At 38.9% G+C, this 14,394-nt stretch overlaps 1 protein-coding gene across 1 annotated transcript in view; it reads left to right on the top strand.

The window, feature by feature from the left end:
• ptprn2 (protein tyrosine phosphatase receptor type N2) overlaps nucleotides 1-14,394 on the top strand; it is a 216,205-nt gene that overhangs the window by 159,471 nt on the left and 42,340 nt on the right. The gene's annotated exons all lie outside the window — the stretch shown is intronic.

Genomic DNA, 14,394 nt, shown 5'->3' with positions numbered 1-14,394 from the left:
AATTTGTTACCATTTCTTTAGTTCAATCTATGAACACTGGCAAAGATAACACAATTTGATGGGCATAAAATTGTATTTTTGTAATAGCAACAAGGGGGGCTGTCATGAAACAATTCTTAGGGAGCGAAAAGGCTAAGGTATAGGCTGGACTGCAAATCAGTGGCAATATGTCTTATGGTTTGATATTTCTGGTTCAAATAATTGTTGATATATATGGTCAGGATAAAGTCTCTGTGATGCTTTGGGTCTCCATTTTAGCAGTGGCGTGTCTAGAAAATTTTTGTTGGGGGGGCCAGGTAGGGGCACAGATTTGGAGAAGGGTGGCAGATGTAATTGGCAGATAATGTTTAAAAAAAATTCTACCAACCGTTAACCATAATTAAATAACCCTGTAAACCTAATAACTGAATGTGCTTTTAACTCTTATTAGAATGAGATTTTAACCACTACGGTGCAAAGTTTTTAGATACTGCGTTGATAAAGTACAAGAGATACATCAGCGCGAACTATCACATGACCGCATGACCTGCCCGAAACCGGAAGTGACGTCATTTTGCGGAAATGTAGTTTTTTTACGATCGGGGCCTTATGAGCCTATACTTGTGTTTTAAAAAGTTATGTTTGAGTTTATGACTTTCTGTGTCGTTTCTGGGATGCTTAGGACTCATATTGCACTGCTGGAAATAGTTTATTTTGATGCATATGCTGTTATTTTGCAAATTTGCACTATAATATTTATTTTCGTTTTTCCTGCAGTGTATAAAAATTGGTGTATTTCAAAAATAAAACTATGAAGACACTCAAAATAAATTTCCTGTGGTGGGAAACTAGTTTGTGCAACTTTTTTGTATTTACAGTTTTGAGGGATGAGCCTCTTAAATTTCTCTAACTAGAAATATATGTTAAAAAAACAAAAACGATTTTCAATTTTTTTGTAGTTTATTGCACTTTTTTGCAATTTATGTAATTACTATGCACCTAATGCAGACATATTATTAAAGTTTGGGCTATAATGGTTGTATTGATGTATAGCAACTTGAAATGCTCCCAAAAATGGCTCCACAGCATGTAAAAATATAATCTAAGCTCTGGCGGACTTGGTTCTATGGTAGGTCTTAAAGGGTTAAAAAGGTCTTTGTGTCTTTTCTACTTTGTTACAAATGTCTCTTAGGCTGCCCACATGCAACATAATGATGATGGTGTTGATTTACAACAGACTCCTCTCACATGTAAATGATCCAAAAGTGTGGGATGTTTGTTCACCTGCTTCACTGTAATCAGGCATCATTTTTCAAAGAGACCTTCCACCATCATCTGATGTCAGATAGGCCTGATCTTCACTTCAAAGGGACTCTAAGCAGGTCCAAATGCTCTGATAATATTCAGTGTGATAATACATCAAGCTGATGTCTTCCTCTCCACTTTTGAGTAATCTCACTATTTTTTCTAAAGGCTGAGATCCCATTTCCTTTAGAAAATGAAGAAAGGTACACACAAAATGTTTAAAACATCCATAAAGGAAACAATTTTACATGTTCTCTGTTCTGGCAGATAACTAATGGAGTGATCCCAAAAGTTTTTAATCTGTCATATCACAAAAGTACTGTCAGATGGATTTAACATATGTTTGTTTATAAGTTTATAAGTGTTTGAATTCATTTTAAAATACATGTCATCCTAGAACTGATCAACCTGGATACTGGAGTTAGGAGTATGGCCAAAACGATTGACAGGTGTCCCAACCCAGACAGCTGAATTTTCTGTGTCTTTTATACTGTCTTAATTTAACAGCTGCTTATTATATTTATTAACCACATTTTATCCATTATTTTTGCTCCACGCCCTCCGGTTGGATACTATCTAACCAGCACCAGTCATGATGGGACAAATGTATCCCCGAACTGACTGATGAGTAGTTGCTTGCAATTATTTGTGAAATAAGTTGCTAAAGCCCAGCGCAGGCCTGGAAAGCAGTCAGTGAACCCACTGGAAAGTTGTATATGGTGCAGATGTTTGTTGTGCACTGAATTTAGCATATAACTATAGAAATATTCAGGTATTATATTTGCAGTAAGCTACATCAATGCTATATCTTTCGGCAGGAAAACATCTGCACTACCTATTGCTATTCCTCGATGGATCTTCAGACAGTGAAAAAACATTGGTGAAGCAGAAGTTAGAAACGGTGCACTGACATCTTGACAGTGAGGAAGCTACATTAACACCACTGAGACCCTCTCTGTGTGGATGGTGCAAAGAGAGATAGATTGTATTCTCCCCACACATCTGCGCTACATAGCACCTACCACTACCTACACAGAGCATGTAGGTCTGAAATACATTGCTGTGCGATCTGGGAAGGCACAACTTTTGCCTTGAAGTCAATAAGTTTCTATTTATTGTTTCTGTTGTACTTTTTCAACTTTTGCTACCTCCCCGAGGATAATTAGTGAATATTTTTACCCTGCAACAGCCAGCAACTTCCAGGAACCACTTACCAGCTAGCTAGTGAGTGCACATCTTTCCCAAGTATACCAGGGGGTCAGCAGTCGATCTCGAGGCTTGCCTGAACATATTTTCTTTATCTATTCCAGTCTTTTGTCAATAATTTTAGCTAACAGATTTAGCTGCTAGCCATACTATTTGCTAATAAATTCTGACTTTTCAATCCTAACTTTAGCTAGCTGTTGAACCCACTAAAATTAGCAGCTTCTGCATCTGTTAACCATGCTTTTAGCAAGCCCTTTGAACCATTTTTATCTACTGTTTTAACAGTACTTATTTATTGTCTTTGTATTTATACTTCTTAGCCATTGCTTACAATGTAAACATACTTATGTGCACTTAGTTCTCTTTTTTTTTAATACAGCAGTCAAATACATCCTGACTGATGTGTAAGTAGTCCCTGTAGCTTAGTTACACTTTGGGAATCACTGAATAAAAGGGCTGCTTTTTACTAGAAGAGATAAATATAACTGAACAATAAGTTCAATACTTAAATAATTTTTATTTCTTTTATAGAGTAAAATATTGGATTTTACTCTTGTGAGGTTTATGAACCAAAATCCTCCATCACAGCTATTTTTTGCCTGTCAGACTGAGCACTCCTTTGAGGTACAAACTGCAGATAAAAGCCTGTCTGTGTCTATTCTGTGTGATGTTCAGTACATTCTCCAACTGTAGGATCCAAAAGCCATAAATAATTCCTTTTTTTGAAATTTTAAACACAATAGCTCTAACAACAGCCTCTGCATACAATGTGTAAATTTCCGCCTTATTTCAGACGTAACTAAAAGCAATTTACACATCCTTTCTCATTTCATCATCTCACCGCGTGTGCTGATTGCGCACAGCAGGAAGGGACTGTTTTTTGTCATTGAAGTAGCCTTTACAGTATTCATCCCTATTTTTGTCTCACAGCCTGAACCTATACTTTTTCTGGATCCAATCAGCATGCTGTTGTTTTACTCTGTCTCAAACAGAATCTAACATTTGAGACGAGAGACCTCTCCTCTTCGCTGGCGTGAAGGTAAAAGCAACACCGGCTGCATTTCAGGAAGGATTTTGACTGCACTTCCACTACCTTTTCTCATAGCGTCAGCTGTAGGATTTCGTTTCAAGCTGCACTTCTTTCCTTGTGATGACATTGAGTGATACATTTCTGGAAATCCATCAAATAAGAAATGATAGATGATAACGGTGAAGAAGACAAGGAGTTAAAGATGGGATGGGATGATCGATGTCATCAACAAACAGGTGATATCATGCAGTCCCTGGGGGGGATGGAAAAGTAGATAGATCCAAGACTAACCAAAGAAAGTATTCAGGAAATATTTTTTTAAAACTGAAGAAATGAAGGAAATGCTGTGAGGTGGGCGTTAATTTTCTATGCAACTATTGTATCTATGAAAGTTTTGTTTTCTAATCTGCATTTTTTACATTCTTACTGAAGTTTCAGGCAGTTTGCCATGAAATTCCGTATCAACATTTTTGTATGCCAGTAACACTGGTAATCCTTACTTTGCATCTATGCCCACCATGAACTTGAAGTTAAATATCTTACTAAATATTAAAAACAATTGCTTTCAGATTTTCTAAAGATATTTAAGGTCTGTAGAGCAGCCGTTCTAATGAAACTGGTAACTTAGTACAACATTAGGTCAAAATCAATCCATCTTCTTAAGCACTTATCTAATTTGGAGTCACGGGGAGGCTTGATCCCATCCCAAAGTCCAAGGGCAAGATCCTGGACAGGTTACCAATCTATCACATTATTATTAGCTTAAAATGATTGGTTTTACTTCCATATCTTATTCCATTGTCACAATGAGCATGCTTGCACACTGATATTAGCATTCACTGCTGTACAGATTTATAGAGCAAGGCTAGCATCACAAAGGAACTCTTAGGGGTTTATGTACAATGGATTACATGTGAGACATGTGGTTAGGTCCAAAATTAACAATGCAATGAACACCAATTCACTATCATACCAGTTCAGCGCCCTAAGTTTAACCCCTTTAGGTCTATATGAATATCCTGTCATGCCTTATCCTCATCCGGTCACATACCAAATACACCCTTTCAGTCTTGTGGTTTTTCCCTCTAACACATCAGTGCTGCTGCTGTGATGCATCGCTGCCTGCTGTTTCAACACCTCAGGCACCCCACAATCCACCCCTAAGCCCCAGGGGGATAATTACCTATCACTCCCCAATTTGCAGAAAGTGACGGGGATCGTAGATGCCAAACTTGTATTGTATTCTGCTGCTGTAATGAATGAAAGTTTTGTGACAGAAATATCTAAATTGTGAGTAAAATGCCTTCAAGAAAAAATGCAGTGCTGTAATTTAATCTCGTATTGGTTAATGGTGCAAAAACAAAACAATGCGGAGATATAAAATAAGAATGAGACACATATTTCATGAACTTTAATTCGAATCAACAAAAGAACTGCACTGCTTTGCTTTTTTAATCTTTTTTTTTTTGATACCTTGGACCTCGTGCCTTGTGAATAGCAACTTAATAGGAATGTGTAACAGAGATTTAAAGCAGTCCTTTGCCCCTTTCTTCTACTGCCCTTGCTCAGGCCTTTCATTAATTTTAATGAGGCCAGTTTATGGATGCAGAGGGGTGCCAAGAAAAGTGAGTTGTAACCTACAGCAAAAATATGCACTACAATAAAATTCACTCCTATTGTGGTGACTCAGAGAAATAGCTTAATTCAATTTTATTTATATAGCATCAAATCACCTCAAGGTGCTTTATATGAAAGCTATAGATTATTCAATACTAAAGAGAAAACTAGTGAATTACATAACCTCCTATGAGGAAGCACTTGGCGATAGTGGGAAGGAAAAACTCCCTTTTAACAGGAAGAAACCTCCAGCAGAAGCAGAGTGAGGGAGGAGCAGCCATCTGCCGTAACTGTTTGGAGGGGAGGGGGAAACAGGAATTCTTGTACTTTGGTGGCACTTTCATTCTTCGTTTAAACTGATATTGTAGCTCAAGGAAATCTAAACTCCTTTTTCTGAATCTCTTCCAAGCTCTGACCCTCCAACAGTACATACTGTACCTCCTGTTCCACACTGAGCTCCATTATCCTGGGATAAAGTGACACTAAGAATGTCCAGAGAGATTTCTGTCGCTGTCGACAAAGATGCCACCTGAGTCAGATGACAACTGTACTCTGCCACAGTCAGAGTTCTTGCAGGCTGTCGTTTGCTGCTCTGCAGTCATAAAAATTGCCTTACCCGTGCTGGATTTGTGGTGATTACGGTCCAAGTAGTACACAAACCCTTGAGGATTTTGTTTGGACTCACATAAATCCCTTCTCCATTCCCAAGACAAACAGTATTAAGACCACTAATGCAATAATCATCAGCACAAGCAAACGTACACAAACAAGACACAAAGAATCAATCAATGAAGAATTTAGAGATGTATTATGCTGCAGTTGGCTGAGTCTCAGAAAACAAGCTGCTTGCCAAATTTCTACAGATTTAAGTTAAATTATGTGACACAGTTATTCATTTGACATTTAGAAAAAAATGTATCATGCTATACAAATTGTGTGCAAAGCCGTTATCGTGGGTGGAGGTGTGAATCTGCTCTCTTTGCCACTTTACTAAATGGATGCTCGTTATAAGCTGCTGAATACGCCCCTAAAAAAACTCCACCTAAATCCCCGTCTGACAGCTGCACTCAGGTGGGGTGTTTTTTTGTTTGTTTCACTTTTGTATGTTTTTTTTCCTCCTTCCGGCGCCATTAGGCAAGATTTTGAAAATTGTTTTTAAAAAAATCTTCCTGCGTCCTGCTTCTTTTGTCATTATTCACTAAAAGTCTTGAGTCCTTGAGGGGCGACAAAAGCCCTCTGACGAGCAGATGAGCAACAAATTCTCTGCGGTGACGACTGTTCAAAGCTTGTTTGATGCACAAGGATTTATTAGCAATTTCTGCACCAAACCAATTAGGCGCCGGTGGTATAAAAAATCAAATAAAATTTAAGAAACATCTGTGTTTCAGGGTTAATTCAGTTTCATGCTGATTTAATCCAATCAAGAGCCGTTATAAACCGAATTGCATTTATTAATTTTAACCACGCTGTGCATTTGCTGCAGATATGACCTCCTGTTTGAATGACTGCAGCATTTTTTTATTAGTCTATAAAAACAATAAAGAGCCATCAACGCTAAGTGGCTGAACATTACACTTCCCTGCTTTGTTTTCTTGTTTGTTTGGGATTTTTTAATATTGAAGATGCAGGCTTTGACAACATAGATGACAAAGTCTGAGTTTTAATCAAAAAGTTTGCTCTACATACCCCACTTTCTTTATTGGCTACATTTTTTGTTCTGGCATTTGAAATGAAAAGCAATGCTCTGCTTTGAAACCTTGGACCCTGGCATTCTTGCAGATGTAACTTTGACACGTAGCACCCACCTCCATGAAAGTTCTTCTGCAAAACGCATCGACGAAATACAACGTGAGAGCTGCAGCAGGCCTGCAACACCACCTCAATCAAGACCTTACCTTCCTAAAAGGAAAAGAAAACAATCTCCAATAAATCAGTTAAAGGTTGCATTATGTTAATGAATCTGGATTGTAATGAACCTGCACTGCTGTCTAACTAACTAACCCCTTTCTTTCATGAACTAAAGCACCTTGCAGCCCTTGACTGACATATGAAGATATTCATAAATATCAGCATGTATTTGTTCACAATCATTATCAGTCAATATTATTATCCTCTGCCTACTTTAATACAGGCATGTGTTCTAATGCTGAGGCTTACATTCTGATGACTTTATAACAGGCTGCTTTGAATCCATCAAGCAACCAGTAACCTGATGCACAAGAGACAGCAAAATGTGGCCTAATTTAAAATGAATTGTTTAAAATTACACTTAAGTAAACTTAACTTCTGCTCAAAGCCCATCGTGAAATATTGTGTTCAGGCAGTTATTTGGACAGTTACACTCATAGGCAACTTTGTTAGCTGCACCTGCTCAACTGCTCGCCAGTCACATGCAACTGAGTCTGTGACAGAGAGGCTAGTCTGAATATTTAAAGAACTGATGATCTACTGGATCTCCCCACACATCCATCTCTAGGGTTTACAGAGAAAAAGAGAAAATATTCAGTGAAAATGCCTTGTTGATGACAGCAGTCTGAATGCTTCGAGCTGATAGGAAGGCGACAACAGTAACTCAAATAAGCACTATTACAACAAAGATATGCAGAAGAGCATCTCCATGTCCAACCTCAAAGCCAATGGGCTACAGCAGAACACCATATCGGTTTCCAATGTTGAAACTAAGGCGACAATTTGCACAGGTTTACTAAAAGTGTACAACTAAAGATTGGAAAAATGTTGCCTGGTCTGATGAGTCTTGATTTCTGCTACGACACAGGTTAAGACTCTGATGTAAACAGCATGAAAGCATGGATCCATCCTGCTTTGTATTAATGGTTCAGCCTGCCTGTGGAGGTACAGTTGTGTGGGGCATATTCTCCTGGCACACTTTAGGACCCTGAACAACAGCTGAACATCGTTTAAACGCCACAGCCTACCTGAGTGTTCTTTCTGACCGCGTTCAACCCTTTATGATTACAGTGTAACTATCTTCTGATGGCTGTTTCCAGCCGAATAACACAAAATGCCACAAAGCTCAAATAATCACAGACGGCAGTGTTGAACAGTGAGTTCGCTGTACTCAAACGGCCTCCACAGTCACAAGATCTCAATCCAACGGAGTACCTTTAAACTGCTCAACAGCATCTTGTTATTTAGGGGACACCAAAGCAAAATCACTTTTCCTTTAAGATAAGATAAGATCTTATTTAAGGTAAGAAGTTAAGGTTTAACTTTAAGGTAAGGACTAAAAACTCACACTGCGAGGTTTACTGTGAGCATAGCAGACCAATAAGTGACTCAATCCATATATTTGTGTTTTAAACCAAGATATTTCACTGCTCTTTACATTTTTCCTTATTTTTTACAGTTCTGTTAGTATTAGAGGCAAATGGCATCAAACTTTCCCCCTCTCTCTCCCTCAAAATTTGGACTACCCTTTCTTTTTTTTTTTTTTTTATATTCTTTATTTCTACAATATTACCTCATAAAGATGATTACAGGCATTAATTAACACAGTTTACAAGAGAAAAACGAAACAAAACGAGAAGAAAGAAAGACAGATAGAAAGAAAGAGAAAGAAAAAAAAAAAGGAAAAAAAATTATATATATATAAAATAAAAGGAGAAAGCTCTGTCGGGAGTAAACAATTAACTAAATTGGTGGTTTCAAGCTTTAAAGAGAAAATTCGGTTTATAGGTATTAACGTATTGGACCCACTTATCCCAGCACAGATGGAACCAGGCCATCCTGTCATTAACATGAGCTGTTACTTCCTCCATCCTATATATCTCTAACGTAATTTCCCACCATAATGACAAAGTCGGTATGTCTTGCGAGGACCATTTCTTTGTTATACATTTCTTACTTGCAACCAATAAAGCTCTTAACAGACATATGTCATTTTTGGACCAGTTCTGCGGTATACAGCCAAAAAAAATTGTCTTCATATCCTGAGGGAATGTACAGTTAAAAATGCCTTGTAATATACCATGAATGTCTTTCCAGTAAGTCCGTAGCACAGGACAGTCCCACATAATATGGGTGTGATGGGCTCCTTGGTATCCACAGTTTCGCCAGCACACGGGAGGATTCCCATCATAGTGAGCCTTTTGACATGGAGTGATAAAGAACCTTATCAGAGTTTTCCATCCGAACTCCCTCCAGCTTTTGGAGGAAGTACTCCTCCATTGCCATTCCCACATCTGAGTCCATTCTTCCCTAGAAATACACATCCCTCCCTCCTTTTCCCATAACATCTTCACATAATCAGTTGAGTGTGGAAGCTTATTCATAAAAAAATTGTACCAAAAAAAAAAGAGTCTTGTGTCAACATCCCCACTGTACGCCTGTCTAAATAAAGTTACCAATTCCACGTTAGTATTTGACATCTGACCGATTGTTGTCTTTATATAGTGTCTTATTTGCAAGTATCGAAAAAAATCCTGTTTTTCTAGATTGTGTCTCTGTTTCAGCGTGTCAAAACTAATAAGGTTCCCATCCTTTATCAAACTATCATATGTAGATAACCCTTTAGCAGGCCAGCTTTTAAAACGTGAGTCCAATTTATTCGGGGCAAAGTCAGAATCATATGCATACCATTTGAATAAAGCCAAATCCTGTTCAAGTTTGAATTCTTTCACGACTTTTCTCCATATATTAAGTGTGCACGACACCCAGGGGTTATGAATCTTGTCAATATATTTTCGAATATTCGAGTCCATCAGGACAGCTTGTATTGGGGAGGAAAACATATTCTCCTCTATAGTCTTCCAGTGTGCTTGGTAGCTTGTATCACACCAATTAACCACCGTTTTCAACTGAGCAGCCCGATAATAATTTTTTAGTGATGGCAACCCCCATCCTCCCACCTTCTTATGTAATTGTAAAGTTTTAAAACAAACCCTCGGCCGCTTCCCCCCCCATATAAACCGCGATATTATTTTATCCCATTCATTGAAACGACTTGGATCAATGGATATTGGTAGTGTTTGGAATAAATATAATATTCTTGGCAAGATGTTCATTTTAATAGATTCAACTCGTGAGTGTAAAGAAAGAAAGGGGATCATGTTCCATCGCCTAATATCACCCACTATTCTCCTTTGTAGAGAACCAAAATTCTCCTCAGATAGTTTAGTTAAATCCTTGGGAATAACAACTCCTAGATATTTCAATGATTGTGCTTGCCAATTCATTGGATATTGAACAACCATGTGAGCTGGGGGGTTGTAGTTATAGCTGAGAATTTGAGTTTTAGACATATTAATTTTATATCCAGAGAGTTTCCCAAATTTTTGACACAGATTCATCAGCGAAGGCAAGGAGTTAGTGGGCTGATCTAAATAGATCAATATGTCATCCGCATAACAAGCGAGCTTGTGTTCCTGTCCTGCAATAGTGATCCCCTTAATGTCTTTATTTTGTCTAATTGATTGTGCCAAGGGTTCTAAGTACAATGCAAACAGGAGCGGGGACCAAGCACAGCCTTGTTTATTTCCTCTCTGCAGAACGAAGCTATTTGAGAGAGAACCATTAACTTTAATTCTTGCGGTGGGGTTAGTGTATAGTGCCCTCACCATATCAACAATTCCCTTATGTAAGCCGAATTTATCCAGGACTTTATATAGAAAGTCCCAATTTACAGAATCAAAGGCTTTTTCTGCATCAATACTCATAAGCATGGCTGTACTCTTAGATGTCTGTATCTGATGTATTACATGAAGAGTTCTACGTATATTATCCTGGGTCTGTCGTCGTCTTATAAACCCCGTTTGATCATTGCTAATTAAGTCAGGTAAAAATTCTTCCATTCTCCTGGCCATTATCGAAGTAAACAATCTATAATCTATGTTAAGGACAGAAATAGGTCTATATGAGCCACACTCCATTTTGTCTTTCCCTTCTTTCGGAATAGCCGAAATAATTGCCTCCTTCCAACTCGGTGGAATTTGCGCTGTTTTTAACACACAGTTAAAAGTAGTAAGTAGTGTAGGGATCAAGTCCTGTTTGAATTCCCGATACCACTCCGCGGTGTAACCATCGGAGCCTGGTGACTTATTTGATTTCAGCCTATTGATGGCATTCATAAGTTCAGCTTCCGTCACCTCCGCTATCATCGTTTTATTTTGTTCCTCGTTAAAGCTTGGTAGGCATAAAGAGTTCAGGAAGTTGTCCATTTCCTGTTCAGCCCCCCCTGGGACTCCCGCATATAATGTTTTATAAAATGACTCAAAGGCGTTTTGTATCTTGCAAGGATGAGTCATTATATTCCCCGTCTCTGGGTGTTTGATTTTAGTTACAGTATTCTCCGCTATCTTCTTCTTAAGTTTCCATGCTAAAATTTTCATTGATTGCGATCCTCCATCATAATGTTTCTGTTTCAAATATAACAATTTTCTCTTTATCGTCTGTATACTCTGCATATTTATTTCATTTCTAATCATTGTTAGTTTCTGCAAGGTGCCCGCTGAAGGCTTATGGACTACCCTTTCAGCAGAAAAGAGAAACAAATACGGAGCCTTCCTCTTTTCTGAGCTTTTCTCAACCGTATTGATTGCTATACAGTCTATAACTTTGATTGCTTTTATCCTGTCATGCTACAGTTTTGTTTTATATGTTATTCATAGCATCTGTGTAGCTATCTTTCTACTTGTTTCACAGTCAGACTCCCTCAGTCTACTCTATTGAGTGTTCATACTTACATTTGAACATCGTTTGTCTGCTGAAGATGGGTGTCGATAGGTGCTCCGCTTGGTACGGGTGCTTTTTCCTTTAAAAGGAGTGACTGACAGGAAGCTTGACGGTGAGCTGTCACGCTACCGTCGCTGTCCTCAGAGTGAAAGTCGATAGGAGGATTTCACAGTTTTTTTTGTGATGACTTTAGGAGGAGAGGAGGAGAGCTGTGAAATTTAAGGCAATGGAGGGAGATGGGCCACTGCTTTAATTAAACCCTTGGAGACTGCTGGCTGCATGGGAACAAGGGCCAAATGAGTTGCTGGGTCATATGCATGCGTTCTGCCACATGAATAATACAAAGCACTGCAGGCTCATTCAAAATAATCTGAGAGCGCTGCTCTTTTCAGGGCTCTGCTCACAGGACAGGAAAATCCAGGGTGTTTTGTCTCTGCTCATAGCATAGGAAAGAAACACTGCAGCTTAGACGTCTTGGAATTGTAATAGAGAAAAACTCGCAATATATGCTGACGGTACATATAAAGATAAAATGAATACATGCAATGTGTAATGGTCAATCATAGCGACAAAACTTTACAAAATTATCATTTGGCGCTGCATTTGCACTCAGGTCAGCCGAGATTTTTAGTGTGTTTCAAATCACAGTTTGGGTTTTGGGTCAGTCTTACTGTCACAAACCCACTGAAAGCTACCGGACCAGCACCAGACAACAATTAGGTGGCAGGCACTGTGGAGCAATTACCTGCTAAACAGCCAAACATTCCCCCGAGGGGTTTGTGGACAGGGTAGAGCTAGAAGGAGAGTGAATATCTTACTTAAATTTGCCAAGTAGCCCGAGACACACGAGCTCAACTTACCCCGGCTCATTATAGGCGGTAATATGTCATATATTTAGCCTACATGGGTTTTTAAAAAATACTTCCAGTGGAAAGCTTTCAGATGTTTTCTTTCACTCTTTTGTAGCCAGTTGTTTTATGCTAAGAAGACTGTGAGTGACAAACCACAATTAAAAGTCATTCATTAAAGAATCAAATAAACAGAAACGGGTCGCTCTTTTTTCATCATCTAAAACGTCTGTGTACATATTGACTGCTGTGGGTGTTCGGAGTCATTTCCACACATTTAGTGCAAACAATGCACCTGCTTAAATTAGAGCTTTCGTGTGTATTGGTATTTTCAGTTTACTTGCTTGTGGGTGTTATTTGTACTTTTTTCCTACCTACTTGTCTTATTTAATGTGTGCTTGATTTTCTGAGTAAGGATCAGTTCTGCACTGATGACCACAAAGACTCATGGGACTGTTTGGATCATTAATAGACCTTTTTCGCAGCAGACATTTTGACATTAAATGGCAGGTAAACACAGCTGCTGCTAATGACAGCACCATAGCTTCTGCTTTATTTAGGTGCAGGGCTTTAATTAAGATAATTAGTGACACCTGCGCTCACCTGCGTTATATCAACAAGACTGCTGTGGGAAAAAGTAGCTGTGCTTTTTAATCCACTTACAGCGAGTTGTGTTCACGCTTCGATTGTCATGAATGTCTGAGCTTTGGCTTGCAGCTTCTGACCATCGTTCAGAGCTGTTCAAATGTTAAAGTGGATTTTTATATCTTGTTTTCTGTTATATACAAATACAGTGGCTTATATTAAACAGGTTTCACCTCAGTAGCTGTAAAGAGACATGAAGGGAGCTAAAATGACTTGTTTCAGGCAGTGGATGAACTGATGGACTGCCTGAAGCTGAACACAAACTACTTTAATAGAGTCTAAGAATAAAAGTATGGAGCATACGGTTCCCTTTCCAAGCAGTCCTGTTGTAGTTGTGCAGTACGGGGGCCTTTTCTTATAGGAAATATGCATCCGTCCTCTTCCACTTATCCAGTTTAGTGTCATGGGTGGGCTGGAGCCTATCAGCTGTCATAGGGTGAAGGGCAGGGTACACCCTGGACAGGTCACCAATCTGTCACAGGGCTAACACAGAGAGACAGACAACCGTTGACGCTCAGTATCACACCTAGAGCCAATTTAGAGTCACCAATTAACCAGCGTACGTGTCTGGTGGGAAGTAGCCACACAGAGCTCACATGGACGCGAGGGAAACTCCACACTCTTCTTCTCAGTGGCTCATCTGCCTCCATCTCACCCAAACCCTTGTGTCCTCTTCTGTCACACCAACCATCTGCATATAGTTGTCTTCTTCCACTGGTGCTTGTTATTGTCGGCCTCAACAGAATTCATATGAAAATCTTATTGATGAGCCAAATGCTTGATTTGGCACAGATTTCCCTTCATGGGGCAGTCCTCCTCATTTATCCAAGATTGAGACCAGCACTTGGACTACACCGGCTGAGTGTATGTTAGCTGTTTTGCAGACCTAAAATAAAAAAGCAAATCTAACTCATCATCTTAGCCGTACCGTTCCCAATATTTCTGATTATAATACTACACCTCACAGAGCTGAAAGTTGTGCGTCTACAACATGTAAGCCTTTTCTTAATTAACTGATCAGATCAGTACTGGCAATTAGCGAAGATCTTCCTGCGATAATAGTGATACAGAAGG

Source organism: Aulonocara sp. 'chitande type north' Nkhata Bay, linkage group LG9 (assembly GCF_057382095.1).
Source record: "Aulonocara sp. 'chitande type north' Nkhata Bay isolate Kocher_YH1m ecotype deep benthic linkage group LG9, A_spYH_male_GT1.1, whole genome shotgun sequence".
In the NCBI taxonomy this organism is placed as follows: Eukaryota; Metazoa; Chordata; class Actinopteri; order Cichliformes; family Cichlidae; genus Aulonocara; species Aulonocara sp. 'chitande type north' Nkhata Bay.
The sequence above is the reverse complement of the archived record's forward strand: the minus strand, read 5'-3'. Positions and strand labels throughout refer to the sequence as shown.